The sequence below is a fragment of the Nanorana parkeri genome, unplaced genomic scaffold (genome assembly GCF_000935625.1).
Source record: "Nanorana parkeri isolate BGI_ZX_2015 unplaced genomic scaffold, ASM93562v1 scaffold1013, whole genome shotgun sequence".
In the NCBI taxonomy this organism is placed as follows: Eukaryota; Metazoa; Chordata; class Amphibia; order Anura; family Dicroglossidae; genus Nanorana; species Nanorana parkeri.
Window position 1 is genome coordinate 104,481 of NW_017307281.1, and position 14,102 is coordinate 118,582.

Sequence of the window (14,102 nt, forward strand, 5' to 3'; positions counted from 1 at the left end):
AACTTGAGTTGTTTTATTTCTGTCGGAGAGATTGTGATTTTTCCCCAGGGAGCGACTTTCAAACTTGTTAAAGTGAATAACTTATTCACCCTTTCACAAGTTTTTAACCCTGTGCGTCTTAGCAGAAACAGCTGCTGTTTGTACAAGGTTTAGTTGTGCTCGATGAAATTCACTTTGAAATACTTTGTAACGGGCCGGATAACCATTCGTGTTATGGAGATGAAGCCAAAAGGGACCATGAAGCCCTGTGCTAGATTACCGCTAGGGACCACAACTGAATGACATGTACAGGGTTATTCACTAAAAGGTGAAGAGTCTGGAGAAGACAGGAGAAGTGAACAATCTAGGCCAAAATAGCTGATTGGCAAAAATTCTCCAAGTCAGTTCACTTTCACGTTCAGCTATGTTGTCCTACATTGTTCACTTTTCCTGCCTTCTCCAAAGTCTTCACCCTTTTGTGAAAAACCCTGTAAGTTTGCTTATGTTCTGTGTATCATAAAAATTGCCATGTTTTCCCCTTTTTTAATTCTTTGCTGTATTGCAGGGTTTACTGATTCAATGGCTGCATTACATTACATCGGGTGGGCTTCCTGTGGGTGGCAACAGTGGGCCATGTCTGAGTAATGTGGGTTGAAACTGCCACTTGTGGTCTAAATCATCTGACTGGGTGACAACGCAAGAGTACAAATGGGAGAGAGTGTTGTCTCCCTTTAACAGGAATTGCCTGGTCAAGAACCTTTATGGCAGGATCACCAGGTATTATTCTAATAGAAGCTGCAGTCTTATAAGTATTGAAAAAGACTTTTGAAGCTTATATGATATTTCAGTGACTGAGTTAACATATACTTTGAGTATAACAGTGCGCACAGCCTTACTTACATTACAAATTGAAAAATAAAGGACTTTGTAACCTGGCTAAATGCTAAGCAGACCATGGTCTGAAACTTTGACCGGTTTGGGGTTGGTCAGGTTTTTGAACATTCTAATGCTCTGAGTGGCTACATGGTAAGCAGATCATGGTCCAAAACTTTGACTGGCTTGAGCTTGGTCAAGTTTTTGAATGTTCTAATGCTCTGTGTGGCTACATGTTAAACAGACCACGGACTGAAACATTTAATGGCTTGAGGATGTTTGAGTTTATGAATGTATTAATGCTTTGATTGGCTCCAGGCTAAGAAGACCATGGTCTTAAACTTTGACTGGCTGAGGTTGGTCAAAATTTTGAATGTTCTAATGCTCTGAGTGGCTAAAGACTAAGTAGACCATGGTCTGAAACATTGACTGGCTTGAGGTTGGTCGAGTATTTAATGTTCTAATGTTTTGACTGGCTACAAGCTAAGCAGACCGCTGTCTGAAACCTTAACCGGTTTGGTTGGTTATGTTTTTGTAGGTTCTAATGCTCTGATTGGCTGCAGATTAAGCAGAACATGCTGTGAAATGTTGACCGGCTTTGATTGGCTAAGCTACAAGGTGAGTTAGTCTTTAAAGGGCGTTTTTATTAAAAAGAAACTGAATTCAAGTGCATTTACAGAAGAGCATGTAACTCTTGTGCGCATGCGTAGGAGTTACATCATCAGCGGCCACCCAGTGGTCGAAGAGTAAGTCTGAAGGGCACTTTTAAAAGAGAATGCAGCCTAATTGATCAGGATAGGCTAATGACAGAATGGGCATTTTACAAAGATGTTCCATGTTACTGCAACCTGGCTATCTGAAGGATAGGAGATCCAAATGTTGGGCAAACAGTGAATATAGATGGCGCATGTATTTTGTTTTTGAAAGGAGTTCATCAAAATGATAATTTGTTGCTCCTACATGCAAGTTTGCACTCATTGGCTGCAAGTGGCTTTTGACTGTTCCAGTCCTCTGACTGGCTATAGTTTAGTCCAAAAATACAGGAATTTTGGAAAGAGTTCAATAAGCGTGTACCTAAATTAAGAAAAGAGATGGAGGGTCTCATTTACAATAATAGGTACAATTTGGCTTCTTAGTTCCTCAACTAAGGTCAGGATCACACCTGTGTGGTGCGCTTGGACTCGTGTTATGTGCATTATATTTTACTAGTTCAAAATGCCTAATGCATGCATGATGAAGCGCCACAATGCAAAGGTCTGATCCTGACCTTAAAGTTAAACTCCAGGCACAAAAAAACTCATAACATATATTCTTCATTGGCCACAAAGAATACAAATCCATTTTATGTGCACCAAATGCCTTTGGGAAACCTGAATATTACCCTGTAAAAGTAGCAGTGACATCATCGCTGTGCCGTACACAACCTGTGCAGACAGAAGAGCTGTGGGAGGGACCCAGTAGGCTCCACCCTCCACAGGCTGTCTGGCGAAAACTACAGGAGGGGGCGGAGACGAGACCAGTCATCCTGCACAAGGAGAGGGAGCAGCAGTGATTGGTCTGTATTAGCCAGGGCTTTGCTTTCTCATGTCAGAGCCTCCAGCAAGGAGAACAGTAAACAGCACAATGGTGACATCTCCAAATCTTCAGAGACTTGCAGTCAGAGGCAGCAGTGCCTTAGATCTCACATTACAGATATACAGCTGTGAGGCTGATATTTATCAAGAGTAATTCAACACAAAAGGTATATTTTTCAGGGCGCTGCTTCTAGATATTCTCAGTAACATAGGGAATATTCACTTTATAGGTTCAGTTCCACTTTAATGCCTGCTTGTAAATAACACACTTTCCCCCTTGAATAGGATTCAGGAAACAGATTGTCAGAGCAGCATTTACTCTGCTAATCTTAAAAACATGGAACACAAAAATAAATGGAAAACATTTACCGATCACACATTTTTATTTTTAACCAGCTCAGGGCTGACTTCAGTGAAATGAAAAGAACGGATGTCTGTGGACACTGAGAGCCCATCCAAGCTGATGTGCAGCCAGGGCTGCAGACCGGCCTGTGGGACCAGATTCCGGCACACTGCTTGATCCTGGAAGCTCAGCGCGGAATGATCTTTATGCTGAAAGAATTGAATCCCTCCTGCTGCTGATACTCAGCATTCAGAGGAGCGCTGACTGTTCTCAGGATATATTTTAATATCAAACCCAGGCGTGCAGTTTTAGCAGATGCACGCGTTCGTCTACTCAACAATAAAAAGAACCTTAAAGCCATGGCCTCATGAATTGTAATACATACAAAGCGTATCCTTCAAATTGTTAAATGTAAAATCCACCATAAACAATAAATGCACACAAATTCATAAAATAAAAAATGTGCAGTTATTATTTTTTTTGCATTGGAGCCACTAGAGGAACTACTGGGGTTGCAGCAGTCACATGTGCGACTGGGCCCTGGCTTTTTGCCACTTGGGGGGACGGCACAGAAAGGAAGAAGAGGGACCAGCCCTAATAACTGCCCAGGCACCGACATTGCCTCCTGAGACTATGGCTCCCAGCATGCAGCAGGCCAACGCTCCACACCGGTGGTTGATACTCATATCACCGCAGTCTACCCGCTGAGCATCATATACCCTAAGAGGGGGCGGGTGGAGACTTGCCTTTGCTTGCCCTCTAACACCACTCTAATCATACTTTTTTTATGGGGGGGGGGCCCTTCATGGTTTCTTGCACCGCGGCCTTGAGGGTTCTAGTTATACCTCTGACTGGAGCCAGTAAAGCATTGTAACCATGATCGGCAGATTGCAGGTGCAATGCTCTGGTTCCTGCAGACTCTTTCCTCCAGTCCCTCTGCGAACCAATGTACGGACATTCACTAAAAAGGACGGGTGGAAGTGTCAATGGATTGTGGTGCAATGATGTCACTACACTTGCATTGCTATTGAGAATTACAATGATGTGACTGATCGCTGATGGGACCTCTTCATTCACAGATCCTGAGAAAGGATCTGTGAATGGATGATACGATTGCCTGAATGGAGCAGAGCCAGATAAATAACCAGCAGCAGCCTGCAGGGAGAAGAACCCCATGATTCAGGTATGTGGGGGTTTGGGCGGGATGGCAATGTGACCATGTTTTATGTTACATCCTGAATATGGGTATAACATGAAACATGATATAAAAAGTAACTTAGCCTTTATATATCAGTACAGTCCACAGAATGTAACAATAAATGTCCAAATTCTTTCAAGTGAAAACAAACTTTGTGTACCTTCGTGAGAATTTTCCTCCTCCCCCGCTGTGAACCATAAGTTCCAATGAATGTGATATCCCACGCCTTGTGTCCACAGAAAGGAGTAGGAACTATCTCTTATTGAGTCGGTAGCACTTTTACATTTGTTTTGTCTCACCCCCACATATCCTCCAATCCTATCTCCTTCACATCCCGTCACATTCGGTCTTCAACACATTCCACTCACAGCAATGTAATAAAAAAGCTCCTATAACTCCAATAATACAATACCGCTTTCATATTTTATTTAAAACTGAAACAATATATCCACTCACTTGTGACAGTCCCTAAAGTAGAACTGCAAGCAAAGCTTTTTTTAGTTTTGAACAGAGTAAGGGAGGGTTATAACTAGGGATGCACCGATACCGATTTATATATTAGTACTCATTGATACCGAGTATCAATATCAGTACTTCCAGTAGCATGGAGCCGGCTTCCCGGGCAATCAGGAAGTCGGGCAGCATCTCATTACCCACTGCCCAGCTTCTTGATTGCTCTATACTGCTTGGCTGCCTCGAGGCTGTTTGGTCGGGAAGCCGGCTACCCAGCAAATCAGCATCGAGCCAGCTGTTTGGTCGGCTCGATGCTGATTGCTGGGATGCCGGCATCCGAGCCAATCAGCATTGAGCTGGCTTCCCGGCCAATCAGGAAGCCGGAAGGCAGGCCATTACTTTCTGCCCTGCTTTCTAATTGGCTGGGAAACCGGATCCATGCTGTTTGGTGGCTCAATGCTGATTGGCCGGGAAACTGGCTTCCCAGCCAATCAGTATAGAGCTGACTTCCCAGCCAATCAGGAAGCTGGGCCATTACCCGCTGCCCGGCTTCCTGATTGGCAGTGAAGCCCGCTCCATGTTCCCTCGAACCACAGAACACATATGCGAGAAGTGTGTGTTTTGGACTCGATGATGTTATTTGTTGAACGCACAAGCTCTATTTACGGTATTTGTTTAAATATATGTTTGTTGTCATGACTTGTATGGTTTAGATAGGTTTCACTTTCACTTGCGGCACTTCCAAAGCGCAAGGCCTATTTGGGACGTTGGTCTAACAGTAACCCTGTGTAACAATCATCTTTCTATTGTGCCTATCGGTGATATTTCAAGGCCCATTGCACTCTAGAGAGCTGAATTTGTTTCAAAAACTGAGAACACCTTCTCCTATCAAGTTCCAATTTTACTGTATCTTTAAAAGAACGGTATAGTATCCTGGCCCTCTTGTTCTTCCATTTACCATGTTCCCTCTGCACCCTGATCTGCTGCTGCATACCTATCAACTTTTGGAGATGAGAAAGAGGGACACCTTCCAGCACATTGTATTTGGGCAATGGATGCACCTTTGCCACGACCATTATGAATTTATAATTAGTAAAACCCAGAATTTGGTTTTCCACCATTATTTTTTCCTTTATACTAGCTTTTCAAAATAGAAAATTAGATAATTACAGCCCATCTATTGGCTAAAAAAGACCCCAATACCCTTGCAGTGGAGCTACCCCCGCACTGCAGGTGATCTATGCTCCCCTGCCAGTTGGTGCTCTCCTCTTCTAACCCTCGGCTTAAGTTGGTGGAATGTTCCTTGGCATCCTCACATCTAATGTAGGTCTATGGAATGTCAGCTGTCCTTAGACCAACGCAGTCCAGGGGAGAAGAAGCTGTGGGGACTTGTCTAGCAGCCCCGAGGGAGGCGGCGCAGGGATCAGGTAATTAAAACTGCTTTCTTCCAATCCTTAGACAAAACGAGCACTTAAACCCTTACTGCGCAGGGGGTTCCCCACTGCAAGGATACTTATTTTGTTTGCTCTGAGATGGGCTTTATAAGATAGGATCAAGGTTTTACTGCAGAATAACACTTTTAGTAGTCAAATAGAACCTTTTCAATTATGGAATAACAAGCGACAGAGGGAATTGTTTCTAAATGAGGGATAGTTAGAAGGTATGCTGCTGCAGGCCCCCATAAATCCCATACAAATACAAACTTAAAAGTCTAAAAGTCAATATATGCAAGTACTTCCTTCCCCCTTCCGTACTGTGTAGGCCTGGTGGATGGCCACTCAGGTAGTAAGCACTGAATTGTGGGAGCTGGGGGAATGGGGGGAGGTATAATGTTGTTCATACCTTGTTTTTTGGGTGGACTCCAGAAGGTTGCAGGAGGTGGGGTAAAAGCAAGAGGACACCAGCTGCAAATCCTAAAAGCCCTTTTACACTTGCCCGTTTTTTAACACATGTGTCATTAATACATAACTAAATGTATTCACAAGCAGTGAAGGCACCTGAATTTGACCTGGTATCATCCTTTTGCAGTCTCTGTACAGCAGGGCTAAGGTGTAGAAGGAAAAAGCAGTACAAGGAGCTAATCAGTTCATAGGCTGACAAGAAGCATGAAGAGAGAGCAGAGTGACAGAGTGATTACCTCATTACTGTGCTGCTTCTCAATTCACTGTCCACTCACAGACTGGGGCAGGTCCAGGACAACCAGGGCTCAGAGGGAGAAAGTTAAATACTGCTTGCCATATGCAGGACATCAAGTGGCAACAAAAAAGAGATTTTCTTTCACTTCATGTTGTGTCTACAGGAGTTCCCCCCAACGGGACATGGACTGGAAAAAAAACCTTCCATACTCTATCTAAGATCAAAAAAAGTTTTGGTTTTGGATATACTTTAGGTTTTTGTTCATCACCAGAACAAGGTCGGTATAGCACCTTCAAACTATGTCTTCAAGTTATGCCTTATCTCCAGCAAATAAATAACAAGAGATAATAAGAACTGTGATATTTTGGAAAGCACCACCATCCTCTGTAGAGAATGTAAAATCAAAGACCAGCCAAATGTTTTTGTGCTTAGGAAGTACCGAATAATTCCTCGTCATTGTGATAGAAGAGAAAACATTTAATAACTGGACTTCCCAAGGAACACGTTGTACGAATACTTCTACAAAGCAAACCAAGGGATTCAATAAAAGCTGAGTAAGAAGAATCTGGTTAGAGGGAATCAACACCTCTGCATGTCATAACTGAATCCCAAAAAGATTAAAGGATACACTAAATGTGAGCAGTGATATTGGCTGAGTGGACTGATTTATCTGTTGTTAGCTAAGGAGGTTAGGCTAGAATGTTAGCTAAGGAGGTTAGGTTAGAATGTTAGCTAAGGAGGTTAGGCTAGAATTGTAGCTATGGAGTTAGGGTCAGAATGCTAGCTATGGAGGTTAGGCTATAACATTAGCTATAAAGGTAAGTCTAGAATGTTAGTCATGGAGGTTAGGCTAGAAATGTAACCATGGAGGTAAGGCTAGAACGCTAGCTATGTAGGTTAGGCTATAGAGGTAAGGCTAGAACCTTAGCTATGGAGGTAAGACTAGAGCACTAGCCATAGAGGTTAGGCTAGAATGTTACCAATGTCGGTTTGGTAAGAACCTTAGCTATGAAGGTAAGACTAGAACGTTAGCCATGGAGTTTAGGCAAAAAGCCATGGATGATAGTCTAGAAAGCTAGCAATGGAGGTTAAGCTAGAATGTTATCTATAGAGGTAAGGCTAGAACCTTAGCTATGGAGGTAAGGCTAGAGCACTAGCCATAAAGGTTAGGCTACAATGTTATCCATTGTGATTAGGCAAGAAAGTTAGCTATGAAGGTAAGGCTAGAACGTTAGCTAACATTTAGGCAAAAATGTTAGCCATGGATGTTAGACTAGAACACTAGCTATGGATGTTAGGCTAGAATGTTAGCTACAGAGGTAAAGTTAGAATGTTATCTATAGAGGTAAGGCTAGAACATTAGCTATGGAGGTAAGGCTAAAATGTTAGCCATGGAGGATAGGCTAGAATGTTAGCTATGGAGGTAAAGCCAGAACATTTGCCAGGGAGGTTAGGCTAGAATGTTAGCTAAGGAAGTACAGCTACAGCGTTAGCCATGGAGGATAGGCTAGAACATTAGTTGTGAAGGTTAGGCTAGAACGTTAGTCATGAAGGTCAGGCTACATTCACTACTGCTAAGGAAATTGCTGCAAACTACAAAAAAGCATTGCACCATTTTACCAGCATTAGCAAATCATTACCAGTCTAATAACACTGCTTTACCACTTTGTAACATAAGTGGGAATATTTTAGGTATGGGTACAACTTGATGGGCCTAGTCAGCTCCAGGTTTGTTTTACACTTTGGACATTCCAACCCATATCTCTTTAGTGGGATTTCCAACTTTATTATTGACCACCTGGGAGTTCTGGGTGTTTCCATCCACCTCAGTGTATTCCAGCTCCTGCTACATTCTTCATAATGTAAATAAGATAACCCAACAGGGACATTGGGTTATAATGGCCATAGCCAGACCTGGAAACTCAAGTGCAAGGATCCTACCAATAAAGTCACAGACAGATATTAGAAACTGTCCGGTGGTTTAGCGCTCCAGCATCTACCAGAAGGAGTAGTATTATTTTTGGGTGGTCATGCAGTCTTTCACTTCAATACTTTCTTGGTCACTGACTTGGAACAAGCATGCAGATGAAACAGTCAGAATTAAGTCAGAACCTCTGATCTGCATACTTGTCCTAGGTCAGTAACTCAGAAAGTACTGATGCCATTCATTTAGCATCCAGCAATAAAAAACATAATATTTAAAACAGATATTACATACTTCATATAAATATCTCGTATTTATGCTTCTAGTGAGCGGGTGGAAGTTTACACTCATGTTCACACACTTACCAGGCTAATCTTGGTAGAGAGCCGTGACAAGGGAGAGACTGGATTCCCCCCTCCCGTGTCCGATCATCCAGCGCTGACTGGCAGAACGGACGGGGGAAGGGGGCGGGTACAGCTGGCTCTGCCTCAAGGAAGGCAGAGCCAGCTGTCACTCACGCAGCTGGGCGGATCCAGACATAATTGTCGGGATCCGTTTCAGCTGCGGCGTCTCAGTATACCGCGAGCTGTAGCTCGTGGTATACTGAGCTTAGGGTGACGGGAGGACACAAACTAGTATGTTACCCTAAGGAGAACTATGGGGAAAAGCCCTAACCGCATAGTTCTCCTTTAAACTTTAAACTTTGACTGGCTGAGGTTGGTCAAAATTTTGAATGACCCCATAGTTCTCCTTTAAATGCTTATTTTATCTAGAGGTAGAGGAACAAGTAGTAATAGTTCTCCGCTCTTTGCTTCAGCATATGGGGAGGTCCCTCAACATCCACATCCACCATGTACCATGCATTGTAGGTGATGACATCAGGAAGGATGTGAGCGGTCAAAGTGGCGGGTAAGCAGCTACAGGGAGCGGTCATGCGGCGGCGAGGAGCAAAATTAAAGGTACATATTTTTTCTTATCCCTTTACCCCTAGAGCAAAGCGGAAACCACTGCAAGGGTTAACTTTTGCCCTCCCTAGAGTACCGCTTTAAGAAAAGTCATGTAAACGAAATAAGTTCATATGCATGATGATATACAGCTAAACACAGTGTCTGATTTGTGTTTCCAATCTTGCACAAAGCACAGCATCAGGTTACAAGGGGGGAGCATAAAATCTGCTCTGGGAGCATGTGGTTACTCCTTATTTAGCGGAATGGTCACTTATGAATGTTGGCAGTCAGGACTGGGATTCCCTTCCTATTTAGCAAATTTAAGCTTGTCCTCGTACACGTCATCAAAAGGTCCCTTCCAAACCTTAGCTCTGTACATTTTGTTCTGCACCAAAGCCAAACCGTTTAGTCGCTTGTAGGCAAGTCATCGGCTTAGATTCTAACATTTGTTTTCTTGGGAAAAAGAAATGAAGATAGTAAAGGGGCGCTCAGCTCACTCATCTGCGTGTTACAAAGGTATCACTTGGAAATTCAAATATCAACAATCCATTGATATATTTTAATTTTGTAAAGATTGTCACATCATGTCATGCATTGCTAACATTTCGGGTCCACACAGGGATCCTTCATCAGAGCAACATAGTGACCTTGAGCACCACAGATACTTTTATGCTGTAAGACCATAGGAGTGTGAATGGTATTTGGAACCTACATTTAAAGGTGACTCTAGTTTTCATACTAGCAATCATCTCCTCTGCCTGGCTAACCCACTTGAGCTCGCCACGCATGTTACCATCTGATTATACAATCTTCTTTAGATCTACCAACAATTATGTAGTGCAAGGACCTGCCTGATTGGATATAACATTGGTTGGGTAGTTCAGGTAGGTCCTCATGTTACATAGTTTTGGTGGAGCTAAAATTGATTGTGTAGAGATTGTATGGTCACATAGAGTGGTCACATAGAAGAGAAGACTGAGGCAATGCTTCTTCCTGCCTACAACAGACCGATGACACCATTTCAGCCTCGACTAGAGCTAAAGTGGGGCTTTATAATGATAAAAGGTAAAGCTTTTCTGTTGCTGTTTATGCAGAAGACGTGTTAGCAAGTTATTCAGGCAGACTTTCAAAGTTGCTGCAAGGGTCAAAGGTGAAAGTTGACGTGAAGCTACAATCCCAGGGAATGGTTACATTTCCTATAACCCATTCCTCCCAGCTGTTTGAGAGGGGAAAGAGGGACACCCTTTAGCACAAGGTTTGTAGGCAGGGGCCGGTTTGTAGGCAGGGACGGGTGTCACCCAGTCTCCAGACCGGGGGACACCACGCCGTGTCGTCATCGCGCGCGCACAATGGCGTCATTGTGCATGCGCGGCCATCTGATTGACGCTTGCAGGCGGCCATCTTAGTGATGGACGCCGGCAGAGAGAGGAGGGGACGTTCACCCGGCGGGATGAGGTATGCCGCCAGCTCCACTCCTCTCTCTTGACACTGACGGGCTCTCTGTCCATGACCGAGTGGATGACTTTTTAGAGCGGGTGACACCAAAATGATTGTCAGTCATTTTGGTGTCACCCCTGCAATGGTGTCGCCCGAGTGCGGATCGCACCCCCCTTGTGACGCCACTGTGTGTAGGCAAAAGACACAACCACCCCCAATTACATAAACCATGAAGGATTAATAAGCAAAAAATTATTGGCCAAACCTAAAGTTGCTTTCTTCATCACAACGTTTCCTTTATACTGGCTTTTTAAAATGATAATGTGTTAATAAAAAGATCTACATGAAAGGTTTAGGGTTGGGTAACACTTTTTGTAGCTAAGTATTGCAATTATGAAGAGGTCTACATATCTGTCCAAGAGAGACAGCTGAGCAGGAAAGAGGGACAGAGGGATTTGGTTCTAAAAGAAGAACAGTCCCTTCAAATCAGGGACATTTGGGAAATATGGAATGGCAGCTCCATGTGTGCTTCAAAAATGCTAGCCCTGCAAAAACTTGGGTTATCACCAGTACCAGATGTGAGGGCCTTACTTCACTCTATTCATAACCTAAAAAATAAATGTTTAGAGTTGGGACCTTTGGGCCCCAAACAAAAAAACTAACAGTGTTATTCACTAAGGCCCCATTCACATTGAGCGATTCGCAAATCGCGTGTTTGTCGCACGATTTGCATTTTGCGTGATATCGCGCAAATGCTTGCATTGAGCAAGCTAGAATCGCAGCAAAATCCGCTCCAAAAAGGGTCCTGCTGTAGCGACGCACGACCCGTGACAGCTACAGACAGAGCCCCATTGCCATGCATTGGAGAGCGATATCGCGCGGTAAATAGCCGCAATATCGCGGGAATTACCGCGCGATAAATCACTCAGTGTGAACGGGGCCTAAAGGGTGAAGAGTTTGGAGGAGGCATAAGAAGTGAGCAATCTAGGACAACATAGCTGATTTGGAAAAATTCTCCAATTCAGCTCACTTTCCAGTTCAGCTATGTTGTCCTAGATTGTTCACTTCTCCTGCCTTCTCCAAACTCTTCACCCTTTAGTGAATAACCCTGTAAGCCTTACATTGTTTTGCAGGCACCTCCAAATGCATCGGCATGGGTCTCCTGCACGGTTCCCAGGGATCCCCCCCAAAATCCAGGATGTCACTGGCTGGTAGGATGTCACCTGGTCACTGGCTATGATACCCCCTCCTCCTGCCTCAGGTGCTTTAATAGTGACTTCACTAAGCATAAATAAGGCGCATGTGGTGGTTGGTGGGTGCCAGGGCTAGTGACCACATAGCTGGCTACCTGGGTAGGAGTCCCAGAGGTACCTGCAATTAAGTTTTGTGTGTGGTTCAGTACCCAGGTTTACATTACAGCTAGCCAAAGTTCACTGGGTAAGTGCCAATAAACTTCTAGCTCCATTCAACCATTGTAACTCTGATGAGTAGATCTTTCTGCTGTTTTTTTAACAGAGATTCCAAACTGGGAATAATCATAGCTAAGAATTCCTGCAAGATATTATCATCATAGCACCCTTGTGATAGCAACAAGCCAAAGGGGGATTTAGTCCACCGCCATCCACCCATCACTGAAATGGCATTGGCTACTTTAGATGACACCTTTCATTGGTTACCACTACTGCTCGCTACTAATTGTAATAGATACAGTCTTTCCTGCAGCACATTGTTGTTTTGCAAATGACAATACATACGAATTCAGCAAATTCCCTTCTACAGGGAACCGTCCTGAAAACATGTCACTTAAAGGTGCAGGCAACTCAGTTATTGCATTTGCAGGGCAAGTATTGTAAAACACACATGGGGCTACCATTGCTGATCCCCTTCTGCAGATGCCAGTTGCCTGGCTGTTTTGCTGAGCCTGTGGCTGCAATACTTTCTGAGCTGGATGAAATAAATGTCTGATTTTTATGTTGTAACCTACAATAGGAAAATAAGATCTGGGGGCTGACTGCAGGATACATGACCACTTTCACTAGAAGCTTTTGTCTTAAGATGATCATAGCAAATCGCAACAGCATTACATAACCCATAGCAAACCATCAGAAGTATTCGTTTGTTATTTAATGGCAATATACATATATATCTATATAGATATATATCTATATATTTACAGTATATATATATTCAGTATATATGTACTGCATAGTACCCTATGCTATGAGCTACTGCTCTTGCCTAAGGGACTGCATCAAGTAGGAAAAGTGTTGACCACAGAAACCAATGTAATCCTTTAAAGCAGAACTATGAGATGAGTGATTTCCACTCACCTCAAACTAACCCTTTCATAACCAGGTGTCATTGATGCCCAGTCAAAATTTTGCCTCAGTATTGGTTAACTTCACTTAAATTATTTGATTAATCTGCATAGCTAAATAATTTGTATGAATCTTTCAAGGCCATATAAGGCTTTTACATATTATACTGATTTAATAACAACTCTGCCCTGCTTTTTATTATTAAACAACGGCAGGCTGATAGCTTATTTTGTCCCTGAAGCCTCCAGCTTGCATGTGATTACTCTGTCATAACTGATATAGTGATCGAATGACCAGGAAACACTATGATTGGTTTCTGATCTTCAGTGGAGATCAGAGCTGCTTGTGGCAGCTGGGATGAAGAGCCGCTCAAAGTGTTGGCTGGTGTCTCTCAAAACAAGGGCGTTTTTTACCATATCCCCAGCATAGGGCATCTCGCTGGATATATATCATCCCTCACTTTTAGTCTCCGTTCACACCTAGACATTTTGTCGCTCAACGGTAAGAGCGACAAAACGTTCCACACAAGGAATCCCATTCATTTCTATGGCCCTCGTTCACACCTGAGCGTTTTGTCGCAAGCAGAAAACCGCCTGATGCTGGAAAAAGTACTTTTTGAAAGCTTACAGAGCTTTTTGATCCCATAGACTTCAATGAGGAAGCTACGTGCGACAGAACGCTCAAGTTTGAACAGGAGCCATGGAAATGAATGGGATTCCTCGTCTTGAGCAATTTGTCGCACTTAAGATAAAGCGAATGGGATTCCTTGTCTTGAGCGTTTTGTCGCGCTTAGCTTTGAGTGACAAAACGCGTATGTGTTTCAACGGGGACCTAGGCTGCCTGCATATGTGATTTCAACAGGAGCATGGGAAATAATAATAATAATAATAACAAATTATATATGATAATAAATAAATAAA

General features: G+C 43.3%; 1 protein-coding gene across 1 annotated transcript in view; it reads right to left on the minus strand.

The window, feature by feature from the left end:
* Positions 1 to 14,102, minus strand: part of ATOH8 (atonal bHLH transcription factor 8) — a 51,940-nt gene that overhangs the window by 36,466 nt on the left and 1,372 nt on the right. The gene's annotated exons all lie outside the window — the stretch shown is intronic.